Below are 16,923 nucleotides of genomic sequence, written 5' to 3'. Positions count from 1 at the left end.
ATCAGCGTACTCAGGACAAACTGGACAACAACATTTGAGGTCCAATTTCTCCTATTACCCTTGGCAAAATAGGAAATTCCAGGCTAAAAAATCATTTTTGAGGAAAGAAAAATTATTTTTTATTTTCATGGCTCTGCGTTATAAACTTCTGTGAAGCACCTGGGGGTTTAAAGTGCTCAATATGCATCAAGATAAGTTCCTTGGGGGGTCTAGTTTCCAAAATGGGGTCACTTGTGGGGGAGCTTCAATGTTTAGGCACACAGGGGCTCTCCAAACGCGACATGGTGTCCACTAACAATTGGAGCTAATTTTCCATTCAAAAAGTCAAATGGCGCGCCTTCCCTTTCGAGCCCTGCCGTGTGCCCAAACAGTGGTTTACCCCCACATATGAGGTATCGGCGTACTCGGGAGAAATTGCCCAACAAATTTTATGATCCATTTTATCCTATTGCCCATGTGAAAACGAAAAAATTGAGTCGAAAAAATTTTTTTGTGAAAAAAAAGTACTTTTTCATTTTTACAGATCAATTTGTGAAGCACCTGAGGGTTTAAAGTGCTCACTAGGCATCTAGATAAGTTCCTTGGGGGGTCTAGTTTCCAAAATGGGGTCACTTGTGGGGGAGCGCCAATGTTTAGGCACACAGGGGCTCTCCAAACGCGACATGGTGTCCGCTAACGATGGAGATAATTTTTCTTTCAAAAAGTCAAATGGCGCTCCTTCCCTTCCGAGCCTTACCATGTGCCCAAACAGTGGTTTACCCCCACATGTGAGGTATTGTTGTACTCAGGAGAAATTGCCCAACAAATTTTAGGATCAATTTTATCCTGCTGCCCATGTGAAAATGAAAAAATTGAGGCTAAAAGAATTTTTTTGTGAAAAAAAAGTACTTTTTCATTTTTACGGATCAATTTGTGAAGCACCTGGGGGTTCAAAGTGCTCACTATGCATCTAGATAAGTTCCTTGGGACGTCTAGTTTCCAAAATGAGGTCACTTGTGGGGGAGCTCCAATTTTTAGGCACACGGGGGCTCTCCAAACGTGACATGGTGTCCGCTAAAGAGTGGAGCCCATTTTTCATTCAAAAAGTCAAATGGCGCTCCTTCCCTTCCAAGCCCTGCCGTGTGCCCAAACAGTGGTTTACCCCCACATATGAGGTATCAGTGTACTCAGGACAAATTGGACAACAACTTTCGTCATTCAGTTTCTCCTTTTACCATTGGGAAAATAAAAAAATTGTTGCTAAAAGATAATTTTTGTGACTAAAAAGTTAAATGTTCATTTTTTCCTTCCATGTTGCTTCTGCTGCTTTGAAGTACCTGAAGGGTTAATAAACTTCTTGAATGTGGTTTTGAATACCTTGAGGGTGCATTTTTTAGAATGGTGTCACTTTTGGGTATTTTCAGCCATATAGACCCCTCAAACTGACTTCAAATGTGAGGTGGTCCCTAAAAAAAATGGTTTTGTAAATTTCGTTGTAAAAATGAGAAATCGCTGGTCAAATTTTAACCCTTATAACTTCCTAGCAAAAAAAAATTTTGTTTCCAAAATCGTGCTGATGTAAAGTATACAGTTAGGGCCAGAAATATTTGGACAGTGACACAATTTTCGCGAGTTGGGCTCTGCATGCCACCACATTGGATTTGAAATGAAACCTTTACAACAGAATTCAAGTGCAGATTGTAACGTTTAATTTGAAGGGTTGAACAAAAATATCTGATAGAAAATGTAGGAATTGTACACATTTCTTTACAAACACTCCACATTTTAGGAGGTCAAAAGTAATTGGACAAGTAAACATAACCCAAACAAAATATTTTTATTTTCAATATTTTGTAGCAATCCTTTGGAGGCAATCACTGCCTTAAGTCTGGAACCCATGGACATCACCAAACACTGGGTTTCCTCCTTCTTAATGCTTTGCCAGGCCTTTACAGCCGCAGCCTTCAGGTCTTGCTTGTTTGTGGGTCTTTCCGTCTTAAGTCTGGATTTGAGCAAGTGAAATGCATGCTCAATTGGGTTTAGATCTGGAGATTGACTTGGCCATTGCAGAATGTTCCACTTTTTGGCACTCATGAACTCCTGGGTAGCTTTGGATGTATGCTTGGGGTCATTGTCCATCTGTACTATGAAGCGCCGTCCAATCAACTTTGCAGCATTTGGCTGAATCTGGGCTGAAAGTATATCCCGGTACACTTCAGAATTCATCCGGCTACTCTTGTCTGCTCTTATGTCATCAATAAACACAAGTGACCCAGTGCCATTGAAAGCCATGCATGCCCATGCCATCACGTTGCCTCCACCATGTTTTACAGAGGATGTGGTGTGCCTTGGATCATGTGCCGTTCCCTTTCTTCTTCAAACTTTTTTCTTCCCATCATTCTGGTACAGGTTGATCTTTGTCTCATCTGTCCATAGAATACTTTTCCAGAACTGAGCTGGCTTCTTGAGGTGTTTTCTGCAAATTTAACTCTGGCCTGTCTATTTTTGGTATTGATGAATGGTTTGCATCTAGATGTGAACCCTTTGTATTTACTGTCATGGAGTCTTCTCTTTACTGTTGACTTAAAGACAGATACACCTACTTCACCGAGAGTGTTCTGGACTTCAGTTGATGTTGTGAACGGGTTCTTCTTCACCAAATTAAGTATGCGGCGATCATCCACCACTGTTGTCATCCGTGGACGCCCAGGCCTTTTTGAGTTCCCAAGCTCACCAGTCAATTCCTTTTTTCTCAGAATGTACCCAACTGTTGATTTTGCTACTCCAAGCATGTCTGCTATCTCTCTGATGGATTTTTTCTTTTTTTTCAGCCTCAGGATGTTCTGCTTCACCTCAATTGAGAGTTCCTTTGACCGCATGTTGTCTGCTCACAGCAACAGCTTCCAAATGCAAAACCACAATCCTGGAATCCACCCCTGACCTTTTAACTACTTCATTGATTACAAGTTAACGAGGGAGACGCCTTCAGAGTTAATTGCAGCCCTTAGAGTCCATTGTCCAATTACTTTTGGTCCCTTGAAAAAGAGGACGCTATGCATTACAGAGCTATGATTCCTAAACCCTTTCTCCGATTTGGATGTGGAAACTATCATATTGCAGCTGGGAGTGTGCACTTTCAGCCCATATTATATATATAATTGTATTTCTGAACATGTTTTTGTAAACAGCTAAAATAACAAAACTTGTGTCACTGTCCAAATATTTCTGGCCCTAACTGTACATGTGGGAAATGTTATTTATTAACTATTTTGTGTCACATAACTCTCTGGTTTAACAGAATAAAAATTCAAAATGTGAAAATTGCGAAATTTTCAAAATTTTCGCCAAATTTCCGTTTTCATCACAATTAAACGCAGAATTTATTGACCTAAATTTACCAGTAACATGAAGCCCAATATGTCACGAAAAAACAATCTCAGAACCGCTAGGATCCGTTGAAGCGTTCCTGAGTTATTACCTCATAAAGGGACACTGGTCAGAATTGCAAAAAACGGCAAGGTCTTTAAGGTCAAAATAGGCTGGGTCATGAAGGGGTTAAGCTGTGGTGTGTACACTGCACCCCCGGGCCTGTGGGAGTACTGTTCCTTTAAGCTGCTATGTGTACTCTGCTTCCCACCTGTCGGAGTACTGTTCCTTTAAGCTGCTGTGTGTACTCTGCACCCCCCACCTGTACTGTTCCACTAAGCCACTGTATGTTTTGTAGTATTGTTGCAAGTAAATAACTGGCATCAGTCATCTTGTTGCTATTAGTAGGCCAAAGAAATATTTTTTCAGGACCACTGTTTGATTTCTAGTATTGTGGCAAATAAATAAATCTACTCGTCTGCCATCTCTTTGCGACTAGTGTGCAGAAAAAACACTTCCAAAAATGGGAAGAGCATCAAGTAGGGAACATAGTCGTGACCGTGGTGATGCTGGTGTAGCTTCTGATGGTGGTGTAGCTGCTGCAGAGAGAGGACATGGTCATACCTGCTACATGCCAAAATACAACATCTTCCTGTGATGTACGCAGGTGACAAGATGTTATGGAAGCTTGTAGCAGGGATCCAGCAGTATGGCCATCCAGTAATCGGCACTTGTAACAATCTGGAAAACTTGGCAGTTGTTGCGAAGGCATCACAGCATGCATTGCCTCATGTGTCCCAGGGTGCCCAGAGGCAACAACAAGCTGTCTTCGGTGGGAGGTGTATCATCTGGGTCGTCTGTACGATCTATCCTGTGTATCCCCCCAGCCATGCTTCATTAATGCCCGTGAGCTGGTTTGAGTGCCACCCTGCTGTGAACACAATCGCTCCTCATCCCCCTCCTGAAACTCCGCCTCCACACACTTCCCGCATGGAGGCCCACTCATTGTTGGTGAAGTGATGTTGTTCTGCAGAGTAACTCACCCTTGACCCTTGCTTGCTGCAGCTGAAACTCCACTATTGCCTGCTGCTGTTCGTACAGTTCCTCCAGCATATGCAAGGTGGAGTTCCACCTTGAGGGTACGTCGCATATGAGGCAGAGAGCAGGAAGGCAGAAGTGAGGGTACACTGCAGACAGGCCAACAGCAGGGTGAGAACGCCAAAAGTGAGCACACTCTACCTGCACTTTGTGACTGGATGAGGAGACGGTGGGGGAAGCGAAGTAGGAGGATGAAGTAACATATAGATTGTAAGCTTGCGACCAGGGTTCTCACTCCACCTGTACCTGTTTAAACTTTCTTATTTTGTATTGATTTTTTTTTCAGTATATGTCACTGCTTAATTTCAAAGTGCTGCACAATTTGTTGGTCTATAGAAATAAAATTAACATGGACAGAGAAAAGGCTAGGGACTGGCCGCGATGCGCAGTAGCAGCTAACTTAATGGCTAGGGGCCTCTACCTCTTCCTCTGAGCTACCCACGTCACTCTAATGGCCTTGATTGCATGTGGGATCTAGGACCTCATCATCCCTCATTGAATAATTACATCACTCCAGTCTGCCAAAAACTCTGCAGACCTACTAATCCAATTCTGTCTTTACTGCTCTTCCCCTTCTCCTCCTTGCAAATCCCTTCATAGTTTCCCATTCTCACAACGTATCAAGCTAGTAAATCTTACCTACAAAGCCATCCATAATCTGTGCCCCCCTTATACCTAAGAACTAATCTCCCAATGCGTAATCTCTGGTCCTCCCAAGACCTCTTTCTTTCCTCCACAATCATATGTTCCTCATCCAATCACCTGCAAGATTTTTTCAGAGTATCCCCCCATCCTGTTAATCTCTATGGCCCAACACATCCAATTATCTCCTACATTCTGAACTTTCAAGCGGAATTTGAAAACCAATGTCTTCTGAACAGCTTACAGCCTGCAATGTCCCCGCTGCCACCTCACCAACACCAGAGCTGCTGCAACCCCTAAAACTACTGACTCCTTCCGCATTATCCTGTAAAATCTAAGGCCACAAGGGTAGGGTCCTCTCCCCTCAGTACCTGTCTTTGTCTATTAGCTTGTTCATTGTAATTTTTATTTGTGTTTTGTATGTAACCCCTCCTCATGTGCAGCATGATGGAAGCAATGGTGCTCTAAAAATAAATAATAGCAATCCCCCGCTTGATGTTCCACTCAGTCTTCACCCCTGAGCTCCTTGCCGGTATACACAAAGCAGGATGCTGCAGCAGTTGGCATGTGTATTTTGTCATCAACATCATCAGAGATGTGCTGCGTTGGTCCACTGACCGTTTGTACTACCCCTCCCACGTACTCATCCTCAAACAGAATAAGTGGTTGGGCATCAGTGCACTCAGTCTCTTCTAATTGTGGGGCATGGCCAGGTGGATGGCCTACAGAAACAGCCAGCAGAATCATCAAAAAGCAGAAGTGACTGCTGCATGACTTGGGGCTCCAACCTCTTGACTGATTTGGAAGGTGTCAGTATTCCGGGTTTTCCAAGTCACCTTGTGAATGATCTTGCCCTTTGTTAAGATGGAGTTTGCTGTTTTTGTGTGCCCTACTTCCTGGTCGTTTGCTTAAAACCCGGCTCAGGTGTCGGCTTCCTTGCTGGAGTATTTTGCTTCCGGTTCCTTCCAGTTCAGCTGCTTTGTTCTTAATGTGCTTCTATCTGTGGCTCTGGACATTCTCTGTGTATGTAAGCTACACTCTCTGTGTTATCATTAGTCTGTAGACTTTGGAACTTAACCCTTGGTTTACTCCTCCTGGTAAGAACTGTGTTTCTGAACTGTGTGTTGTTACTTTATCCTGCACTCACTGATCCCCGGTGAGAGCTGTTGGAACCATCACCAGAATAATACTTAATGTGAACCTGTTTCTGGACTTACCCATGTTCACGCCACATCTGGGATCAACTTATGAACTAGTTTTTGGACTTACCTGTGTTCACGCCACACCTGGGGATTAACCTGTGAACTTGTTTCTGGACTTCCCTGTGTTTACTACATACCTGGATTTGACTCTTGCTGCACCACCAGTGTTAGAACTGCGCCACGTCACCAGTGTGTCACACTCACCTTTTGATCACATTTGTTGAGGACTCTGTCTTAAGAACTCTGCCGATTTGCTATATAGGTTTCAAGGACTTGTTCATTGCGGGTCTCTATGGGTTATCATTATATTGTTTTGGGTGTTATTGCTGTTGTACAAATACACTATTTGCACTAAAGAAACCCATCTCTGTCTGTTCATTGCCCCACGCTACCAGAATCCTCGAGTTCCTACAATAGTATTACACAGAGGGGTGAGGTTGGATACTGATACCCATGAGTCGCAGATGCCAAATCTGCGCTTTCAGCAGCGTACTGGGTGTTAGACAAAGCAAAGGGACTAAAGGCATTCACGAAATTACACAGAACGTCTGTTGCCTGCTTGCAACAGAGGAAGTTGTTTCATTTGGGCACGTAGCAGACACAGATCGACGATATCCTCTCTCTCTCTGCAGCAGCTACATCACCACCACTACCACCAACACGAACACATCTCCAATTTTATATTCTACTCATTGTTTTCAATCCAATAAACTACAAGGAATTACTCGGCCTGCATACAGAGAGAGACAGTGGCCAGCAGATTATTACACTGCCAGTTTTACAGAGTGCCCCCCCAAAGAATCAATTAATGAAAACAGTCTTGGCTACCTCCTCCTCCTTTGCCTCTTCTACCTCCACTGCCACCTCCACCTCCTCCTCCACTTGTACTTTCGCCTCTTGGTTCAAGATTATAATTTTTTTTTTATATACATTGTTATTTTAAGTCACTTTCCCATCCACACTTGTTTGCACGGTAATTGTCCTGCTCTAGTCACTTTCCCATCCACACTTGTTTGCACGGTAATTGTCCTGCTCTTACCCTCATTTAGCTTCGTTTTGCAGCCCTATAGCCCTTACTATGACCATTTTACAGCCATTTACACGCACCAATGTTTGGGTCCCCATTGACTTTCTGTAACACCACTGCCTGCATCCCTGCATGGCCTCCCATCCCAGACAATGTAGGGGCACCAATGTACTCACCACTCCAGGCCGTGCAGTGAGGTCTTTGTCCTCTGTTTGTTGTATGCTGTAAGCTCTGTGTCCTTTGCTGGCTGTGCATGTTTTCTAGCTGTGCATATGTTCCGCCTGCATGCTTAGGGGGCACGCAGGGATAATTCCTGATTCTCAAAGAGACAGTGCATGCGTTCCTAATGTGTCCCCAGCCTATTTCTGAGAGGCACTTGGCCCCGCTCCTCTTTTAACAGACTGCATAACATGGCACCACAGTGAGCTAACAGTATGTCTTAACAAAGCAAGACAAAGTTGAGCTGTTATTTTTTCAAACTGGATGATAAATTCTGGGGGAAGAGGGGAGTGGAGAAGCAAATTTCTATAATAAGGTATGTTACATTATATTCACCTGCACAATTCATTTACGCAGAGTTTGTTGCAACTACAGTTCATATTTAATAAGAATTGCAATTTGGATCCATGAAAAATGTATTATACAGGTCCTTCTCAAAAAATTAGCATATAGTGTTAAATTTAATTATTTACCATAATGTAATGATTACAATTAAACTTTCATATATTATAGATTCATTATCCACCAACTGAAATTTGTCAGGTCTTTTATTGTTTTAATACTGATGATTTTGGCATACAACTCCTGATAACCCAAAAAACCTGTCTCAATAAATTAGCATATCAAGAAAAGGTTCTCTAAACGACCTATTACCCTAATCTTCTGAATCAACTAATTAACTCTAAACACATGCAAAAGATACCTGAGGCTTTTATAAACTCCCTGCCTGGTTCATTACTCAAAACCCCCATCATGGGTAAGACTAGCGACCTGACAGATGTCAAGAAGGCCATCATTGACACCCTCAAGCAAGAGGGTAAGACCCAGAAAGAAATTTCTCAACAAATAGGCTGTTCCCAGAGTGCTGTATCAAGGCACCTCAATGGTAAGTCTGTTGGAAGGAAACAATGTGGCAGGAAACGCTGTACAACGAGAAGAGGAGACCGGACCCTGAGGAAGATTGTGGAGAAGGACCGATTCCAGACCTTGGGGAACCTGAGGAAGCAGTGGACTGAGTCTGGTGTGGAAACATCCAGAGCCACCGTGCACAGGCGTGTGCAGGAAATGGGCTACAGGTGCCGAAATGGGCTACAGAGAAGCAGCACTGGACTGTTGCTAAGTGGTCCCAAGTACTTTTTTCTGATGAAAGCAAATTTTGCATGTCATTCGGAAATCAAGGTGCCAGAGTCTGGAGGAAGACTGGGGAGAAGGAAATGCCAAAATGCCTGAAGTCCAGTGTCAAGTACCCACAGTCAGTGATGGTGTGGGGTGCCATGTCAGCTGCTGGTGTTGGTCCACTGTGTTTCATCAAGGGCAGGGTCAATGCAGCTAGCTATCAGGAGATTTTGGAGCACTTCATGCTTCCATCGGCTGAAATGCTTTATGGAGATGAAGATTTCATTTTTCAGCACGACCTGGCACCTGCTCACAGTGCCAAAACCACTGGTAAATGGTTTACTGACCATGGTATTACTGTGCTCAATTGGCCTGCCAACTCTCCTGACCTGAACCCCATAGAGAATCTGTGGGATATTGTGAAGAGAAAGTTGAGAGACGCAAGACCCAACACTCTGGATGAGCTTAAGGCCACTATTGAAGCATCCTGGGCCTCCATAACATCTCAGCAGTGTCACAGGCTGATTGCCTCCATGCCACGCCGCATTGAAGCAGTCATTTCTGCCAAAGGATTCCCGACCAAGTATTGAGTGCATAACTGAACATTATTATTTGATGGTTTTTTTGTTTGTTATTAAAAAACACTTTTATTTGATTGGATGGGTGAAATATGCTAATTTATTGAGACAGGTTTTTTGGGTTATCAGGAGTTGTATGCCAAAATCATCAGTATTAAAACAATGAAAGACGTGACAAATTTCAGTTGGTGGATAATGAATCTATAATATATGAAAGTTTAATTGTAATCATTACATTATGGTAAATAATGAAATTTAACACTATATGCTAATTTTTTGAGAAGGACCTGTATAACACTGCACACTTTGTGTGTGAAATTTCATGAGAATCGTTCAGGAGTGCAGCCTCAGACTTTGGGCATGTTTCTTCAAATGATGAATTCTTCTAATAGAAGTAATGCACTGTGTTACTGAGCGCCACCCTATTCATTGTGGTTATCACATGGCTTACTGAGTTTTCCATCTTTACTTTTCCACCTTTTCTTTTCCACCACCCCAACCACTCCATATACCAGACCTCTGCCCTTCCCCAATAACTTACCTCTCCAACATCACTGAAGGAGAACTTACTCGCCTCCTTTCCAAATCACACCTCACCACCTGTGCCCTTGACCCCATCCCTTCCCACTTGTTCCCCAACCTCACTAACATGCTCATTCCAGCCCTAACCCATCTCTTCAACCTATCGCTATCTTCTGGTACGTTCCCCTCATCTTCAAACATGCCACCATCACACCCATCCTCAAAAAAGCTAACCTCGACCCAACCGCTATGCCCAGCTATCGCCCCATATTACTGCCCCGTTTGCTTCCAAACTCCATGAGCAGCATGTCCATGGTCAACTTTCCTCCCACTTCTCATCTAACTCTCTCCTTGACAACCTCCAATCTGGCTTCCGCCCCCACCACTCCACCGAAACTGCTCTGACCAAAATTACTAGTGACTTACTCACAGCCAAAGCTAACAGATAGTTCTCCATCCTCCTCTTTCTCGATCTGTCCTCTGCTTTTGACACAGTCGACCACCTCCTACTGCTACAGATTCTTTCTTCCCTCGGCATCAAAGGCCTTGCCCTGTCCTGGATTGCCTCATACCTTTCCGACCGCACATTTAGTGTTTCCCACTCACACACTACCTCCTCACCCCACCCCCTCTCTGTTGGAGTCCCTCAAGGCCCTGTCCTAGGGCCTCTACTTTTTTCCATCTATACCCTTGGCCTAGGACAACTCATAAAGTCCCATGGCTTCCAGTACCACCTATATGCAGATGACACTCAGATCTACCTCTCTGGCTCAGATGTCGCCTCTCTTCTGTCCAGAATCCTAGAGTGTCTGTCAGACATATCCTCCTTCTTCAACTCTCGCTTCCTAAAACTCAATGTAGACAAAACCAAACTCATCATCTTTCCCCCATCTCACGTATTCCCCCTACCTGAACTATCTGTTATAGTAAACGGCATCACGCTCTCTCCCGCACCTGAAATCCGCTGCCTCGGGGTAACTCTCGATTTTGCCCTGTCCTTCAAACCGCACGTCCAAACCCTTGCCACCTCCTGTCGCCTCCAACTCAAAAATAGTGTCAGAATCCGTCCCTCCCTCAGCCCGCAATCTACTAAAACTCTTGTGCATGCCCTCATCATCTCCCGCCTCGATTACTGCAACACCCTCCTCTGTGGCCTCCCCGCTAAATCCCTTGCACCACTCCAGTCTGTCCTCAACTCTGCTGCTCGGCTAATCCACCTCTCTCCTCGCTACTTCCCTGCTTCACCCCTCTGCAAATCCCTCGACTGGCTCCCAATTCCCCAACGAATCCAGTTCAAACTACTAACACTGATCTACAAAGCCATCCACAACCTGTCACCTCCCTATATCTCTGAACTAATCTCCCACTATCTTCCCTCACGTAATCTTCGATCCTCCCAAGACCTCATTCTCTCTTCCACACTTATTCGTTCCTCACACAACCGCCTCCAAGATTTCTCCTGAATATCCCCCATGCTCTGGAATTCCACACCTCAACACGTCCGATTATCCACTACCCTCGGATCCTTCAGACGGAACCTGAAAACCCATCTCTTCAGGAAAGCCTACAGCCTGCAATAACCATTCTGCCGTCTCACCAACTGCCTGAGCTGCCGCCATGTCACCGACCACCCGAGCTGCCGCCACGTCACCGACCACCCGAGCTGCCGCCACGTCACCGACCACCCGAGCTGTCGCCACGTCACCGACCACCCGAGCTGCCGCCACGACCACCCAAGCTGCTGTCACGACCACCCGAAGTGCCGCCTCACCACCACCAGTGCTGCAGCACACCAACCTCCTGTCTCTTCCCCACTATCCTGAAGAATGTAAGTCCGCAAGGACAGGGTCCTCTCCCCTCTGTACCAGTCTGTCACTGTAAATTTGTTTACTGTTAATGATATCTATAACCCTGTATGTAACCCCTTTTCACATGTACAGCACCATGGAATTAATGGAATAAATAAATAATAATAATAATAATAATTTTACAGATGCTGCATCTTAGGATTGTTTCTGTTTTGCCTTAGGAGGGAGTGGCTGGTCTCTGCATGAATTTAACCCTGCTGTGTCTTTCAGAGATTAGGTTCCTTGGTAAATCCCATGTCAACAGACTCTATATCTGGCAGTTCCTCCCACCACTCTTTGCCTGAACTGTGCATAGCTTGTTTGTTCAGCAAGAGTTCTGTTTTTGTGTTGTCTGTTTGTTTCTCCTGTTATTGACCCTGGCTTGTGTACCCGTCCTATCTTACTTCTCCGCTCCTGACCTCAGTTACATATCCTGAACCTGTGCTGCCTGTCCCCACCTTGGACCTTCTGACCATGCTTGGCTTCTAGACTGCTTGTTCAGCTAGAGTTCTCTTTGTGCCTTGCTTGTTTGTATCTCCCGTTACTGACCGGATTTGTGTACCCATCCAGTTTGACCTCTTTTCTCCTGGCCTCTGCTATGTATCCTGAACCTGTGCTGCCTGTTGTGAATTCCGCTCTTGGGCTCCCTCCGGTGGTTGTAAGTAGCATTTTTGTGAGTTCTGCTCTTGGGCTCCCTCCCGTGGTTTTGAGTGGTATGGCTGCTTCTTGGATTTAGCTTCTGCAGCTGTTTTCACTGATCGTCTTTCTGGCTCGGCTATATTAATCTGGCCTTATCCCTCATTCAATGCCAGTTGTCAATTGTTCCAGCCTGGAGTCATTGCTCTTAGGATTTTCCTGACACTCTGACCAATTCAGCAAAGCTAAGTCCTTGCTTGTCCTTTTGCAGTTCACTTGTTGTGGACTTGGTTGTTCAGCACTTTCTATGTTTTGCTCATTTGTCCAGCTTATCAGTATGGATCTATTCAGCTAGCTGGAAGCTCTGGGCAGCAGAGTTTGCCCTCCACACCTTTAGTCAGGTGTGGAGATTTTTGCATTTCGCTGCGGTGGACTTTTTCTAGTTTTTTTACTGACCGCACAGCGTTCTGTCCTGTACTATTTCTATCTATCTAGAAGTGGCCTCCTGTGGTAAATCTTGTTTCATACTACGTATGTCATTTCCTTCTCCTCTCACAGTCATTATTTGTGGGGGGCTAATCTATCCTTTGGGAATTTTCTCTGAGGCAAGATAGTTTTCTTGCTTCTATCTTTAGGGGTAGTTAGCTCTTAGGTTGTGACGGGATGCCTAGGGAGAGTTAGGAGCATCCCACGGCTACTTCTAGTGTTGTGTTAAGCTTAGGGACTGCGGTCAGTATAGTTACCATCTGCTCAGAGCTAGTCGCATGTCGCTCCTTAATCACCAGACCATAACAGTACAACTGGCCCAAAAATAAGCTGAATGCATCTCAAAAGAAGGAAAAGAAAAAGAGTTCTGAGCCATTTTTTTTTTCTTTAGTTTGTTTTGTCTTTTTCCTTCCTCTTAATCTCTGGGTGATATGGGATTTGGATGCAGGCATGGATGTTGAGGGGTTGTTTTCTCGTGTGGATCAGCTTGCTGCAAGAGTACAGAGTATTCAAGATTATGTTGTTCAGACTCCGGCCTTAGAGTCTAGAATTCCTACTCCGGATTTGTTTTACGGGGATAGATCTAAGTTTTTGAATTTTAAAAATAACTGCAAATTGTTTTTTGCCCTGAAACCCCATTCCTCTGGTGACCCCATTCAGCAAGTAAAGATAGTTATTTCTCTGCTGCGTGGCGACCCTCAGGACTGGGCATTCTCTCTTGAGTCAGGGGATCCGGCATTGCTCAATATAGATGCATTCTTTCAATCGCTCGGATTATTGTATGACGAACCTAACTCTGTAGAGCATGCTGAGAAAACACTATTGGCCCTGTGTCAGGGTCAGGAAGCGGCAGAATTATACTGCCAGAAATTTAGAAAATGGTCTGTGCTCACTAAATGGAATGAGGACGCTCTGGCAGCAATTTTTAGAAAGGGTCTTTCTGAAGCCCTTAAAGACGTTATGGTGGGGTTTCCCACGCCTGTAGGTTTGAGCGAATCTATGTCTCTGGCCATTCAGATTGATCGGCGCCTGCGCGAACGCAAAGTGGAGCACCATATGGCAGTGTCCTCTGAGCAGAGCCCTGAGCCCATGCAATGTGATAGGATTTTGACTAGAGCGGAACAGAGGGGATACAGACGTCAGAATGGGCTGTGTTTTTACTGTGGTGATTCTGCTCATGCTATTTCTGATTGCCCTAAGCATATTAAGAGGGTCGCTAGGTCTGTTACCATTAGTAATGTGCAGCCTAAGTTTCTCCTGTCTGTGACCCTGATTTGCTCATTGTCATGTTTTTCCGTCATGGCATTTGTGGATTCAGGCGCTGCTCTGAACTTAATGGACTTAGAATTCGCTAGGCGCTGTGGTTTTTCTTTGCAGCCTTTGCAGAGTCCCATACCCTTGAGCGGTATTGATGCTACACCATTGGCCAAGAATAAACCTCAGTATTGGACTCAGCTGACTATGTGCATGGCTCCTGCACATCAGGAAGAGTGCCGTTTTCTGGTGTTGCATAATTTACATAATGTTGTTGTACTGGGTTTTCCATGGTTACAAGTAGACAATCCAGTGCTGGATTGGAAATCAATGTCTGTGACTAGTTGGGGTTGTCAAGGGGTACATAGTGACGTTCCTTTAATGTCAATTTCCTCTTCCCCCTCTTCTGATGTTCCTGAATTTTTGTCATATTTCCAGGATGTATTCGATGAGCCCAAGTCCAGTTCCCTTCCTCCACATAGGTACTGTGATTGTGCTATTGACTTGATTCCTGGCGGTAAGTTCCCTAAGGGCCGACTTTTCAATCTGTCTGTGCCAGAGCATGCCGCCATGCGGAGCTATGTTAAGGAGTCTTTAGAGAAGGGGCATATTCGGCCGCCTTCGTCACCATTGGGAGCGGGATTCTTTTTTGTTGCCAAGAAGGATGGCTCCTTAAGACCCTGTATTGATTATCGCCTTCTTAATAAGATCACGGTCAAATTCCAATACCCTTTACCTTTGCTCTCTGATTTGTTTGCTAGGATTAAGGGGGCTAGTTGGTTTACCAAGATTGACCTTCGAGGGGCATATAATCTTGTTCGTATTAAACAGGGTGTCGAATGGAAAACTGCATTTAATACTCCCGAAGGCCATTTTGAATACCTGGTGATGCCTTTCGGGCTTTCTAATGCTCCTTCTGTATTTCAGTCCTTTATGCATTATATTTTCCGCAATTATCTTGACAAATTCTTGATTGTGTATTTGGATGATATTTTGATTTTTTCCAATGATTGGGAGTCTCATGTGAAGCAGGTCAGGATGGTATTCCAGATCCTTCGTGATAATGCTCTATTTGTGAAGGGGTCTAAGTGCCTGTTTGGAGTTCAGAAGGTCTTTTTTGGGGTTTATTTTTTCTCCTTCGTCTATAGAAATGGATCCTGTTAAGGTCCAAGCCATTCATGACTGGATTCAACCCACATCTGTGAAGAGCCTTCAGAAATTTTGGGGCTTTGCTAATTTTTATCCCCGTTTCATTGCCAACTTCTCTAGTGTGGTTAAACCCCTGACCGATTTGACGAAGAAAGGCGCTGATGTTACTAATTGGTCCTCTGAGGCTGTTGAGGCCTTTCAGGAGCTTAAACGCCGATTTACTTCTGCCCCTGTCTTGCATCAGCCGGATGTTTCTCTTCCCTTTCAGGTTGAGGTTGACGCTTCTGAGATTGGGGCAGGGGCCGTTTTGTCACAGAGGAATTCTGATGGTTCTTTGATGAAACCGTGTGCTTTTTTTTCCAGAAAGTTTTCGCCTGCGGAACGCAATTATGATGTCGGCAATCGGGAGTTGTTGGCTATGAAGTGGGCATTTGAGGAGTGGCGACATTGGCTTGAGGGAGCCAAGCACCGCATTGTGGTCTTGACCGATCATAAGAATCTGATTTACCTTGAGTCGGCCAAGCGGCTGAACCCTAGACAGGCTCGGTGGTCCCTGTTTTTCTCCCGTTTTGATTTTGTGGTCTCATATCTTCCAGGATCTAAGAATGTTAAAGCGGATGCCCTCTCTAGGAGTTTTTTGCCGGATTCTCCTGGAGTCCTTGAGCCGGTTGGCATTTTTAGGGAAGGGGTGATTCTGTCTGCCATCTCCCATGATTTGCGGCGGGCGCTTTGGGAGTTTCAGGCTGATAAACCTGACCGCTGTCCTGTGGGGAAGCTGTTTGCTCCTGATAGATGGACAAGTAAGGTAATTTCTGAGGTCCATTGTTCTGTGTTGGCCGGTCATCCTGGGATTTTTGGTACCAGAGATTTGGTTGCTAGGTCCTTTTGGTGGCCTTCCTTGTCGCGAGATGTGCGTTCTTTTGTGCAGTCCTGTGGGACTTGTGCCCGGGCTAAGCCTTGCTGTTCCTGCGCTAGTGGGTTGCTTTTGCCTTTGCCCGTCCCGGAGAGGCCTTGGACGCATATTTCCATGGATTTTATTTCGGATCTTCCTGTGTCCCAGAGGATGTCTGTTATCTGGGTGATTTGTGACCAGTTCTCTAAAATGGTCCTTTTGGTACCTTTGCCTAAATTGCCTTCCTCCTCAGATTTGGTTCCATTGTTTTTCCAACATGTGGTTCGTTTGCATGGCATTCCGGAGAATATTGTGTCTGACAGAGGTTCCCAGTTTGTTTCCAGGTTTTGGCGGGCCTTTTGTGCTAGGATGGGTATTGATTTGTCTTTTTCTTCGGCGTTCCATCCTCAGACAAATGGTCAAACTAAGCAAACTAATCAGACCTTGGAAACCTATTTGAGATGCTTTGTGTCTGCTGATCAGGATGATTGGGTGACTTTCTTGCCGTTGGCAGAGTTTGCCCTTAATAATCGGGCTAGTTCGGCTACTTTGGTTTCGCCTTTCTTTTGTAATTTTGGTTTCCATCCTCGTTTTTATTCAGGGCAGGTTGAGCCTTCTGATTGTCCTGGTGTGGATTCTGTGATGGACAGGTTACGGCAGATTTGGACTCATGTGGTAGACAATTTGACTTTGTCCCAGGAAAAGGCTCAGCGTTTTGCTAACCGCCGTCGGTGTGTTGGTCCTCGGCTTCGTGTGGGGGATTTGGTCTGGTTGTCCTCTCGTCATGTTCCTATGAAGGTTTCTTCCCCTAAGTTCAAGCCTCGGTTTATTGGTCCTTATAAGATTTCTGAGATTATCAATCCTGTGTCTTTTCGTTTGGCCCTTCCAGCCTCTTTTGCCATCCACAATG

Source organism: Ranitomeya imitator, chromosome 3, assembly GCF_032444005.1.
Source record: "Ranitomeya imitator isolate aRanImi1 chromosome 3, aRanImi1.pri, whole genome shotgun sequence".
NCBI lineage: Eukaryota > Metazoa > Chordata > Amphibia > Anura > Dendrobatidae > Ranitomeya > Ranitomeya imitator.
Note: the sequence above shows the minus strand (reverse complement) of the source record.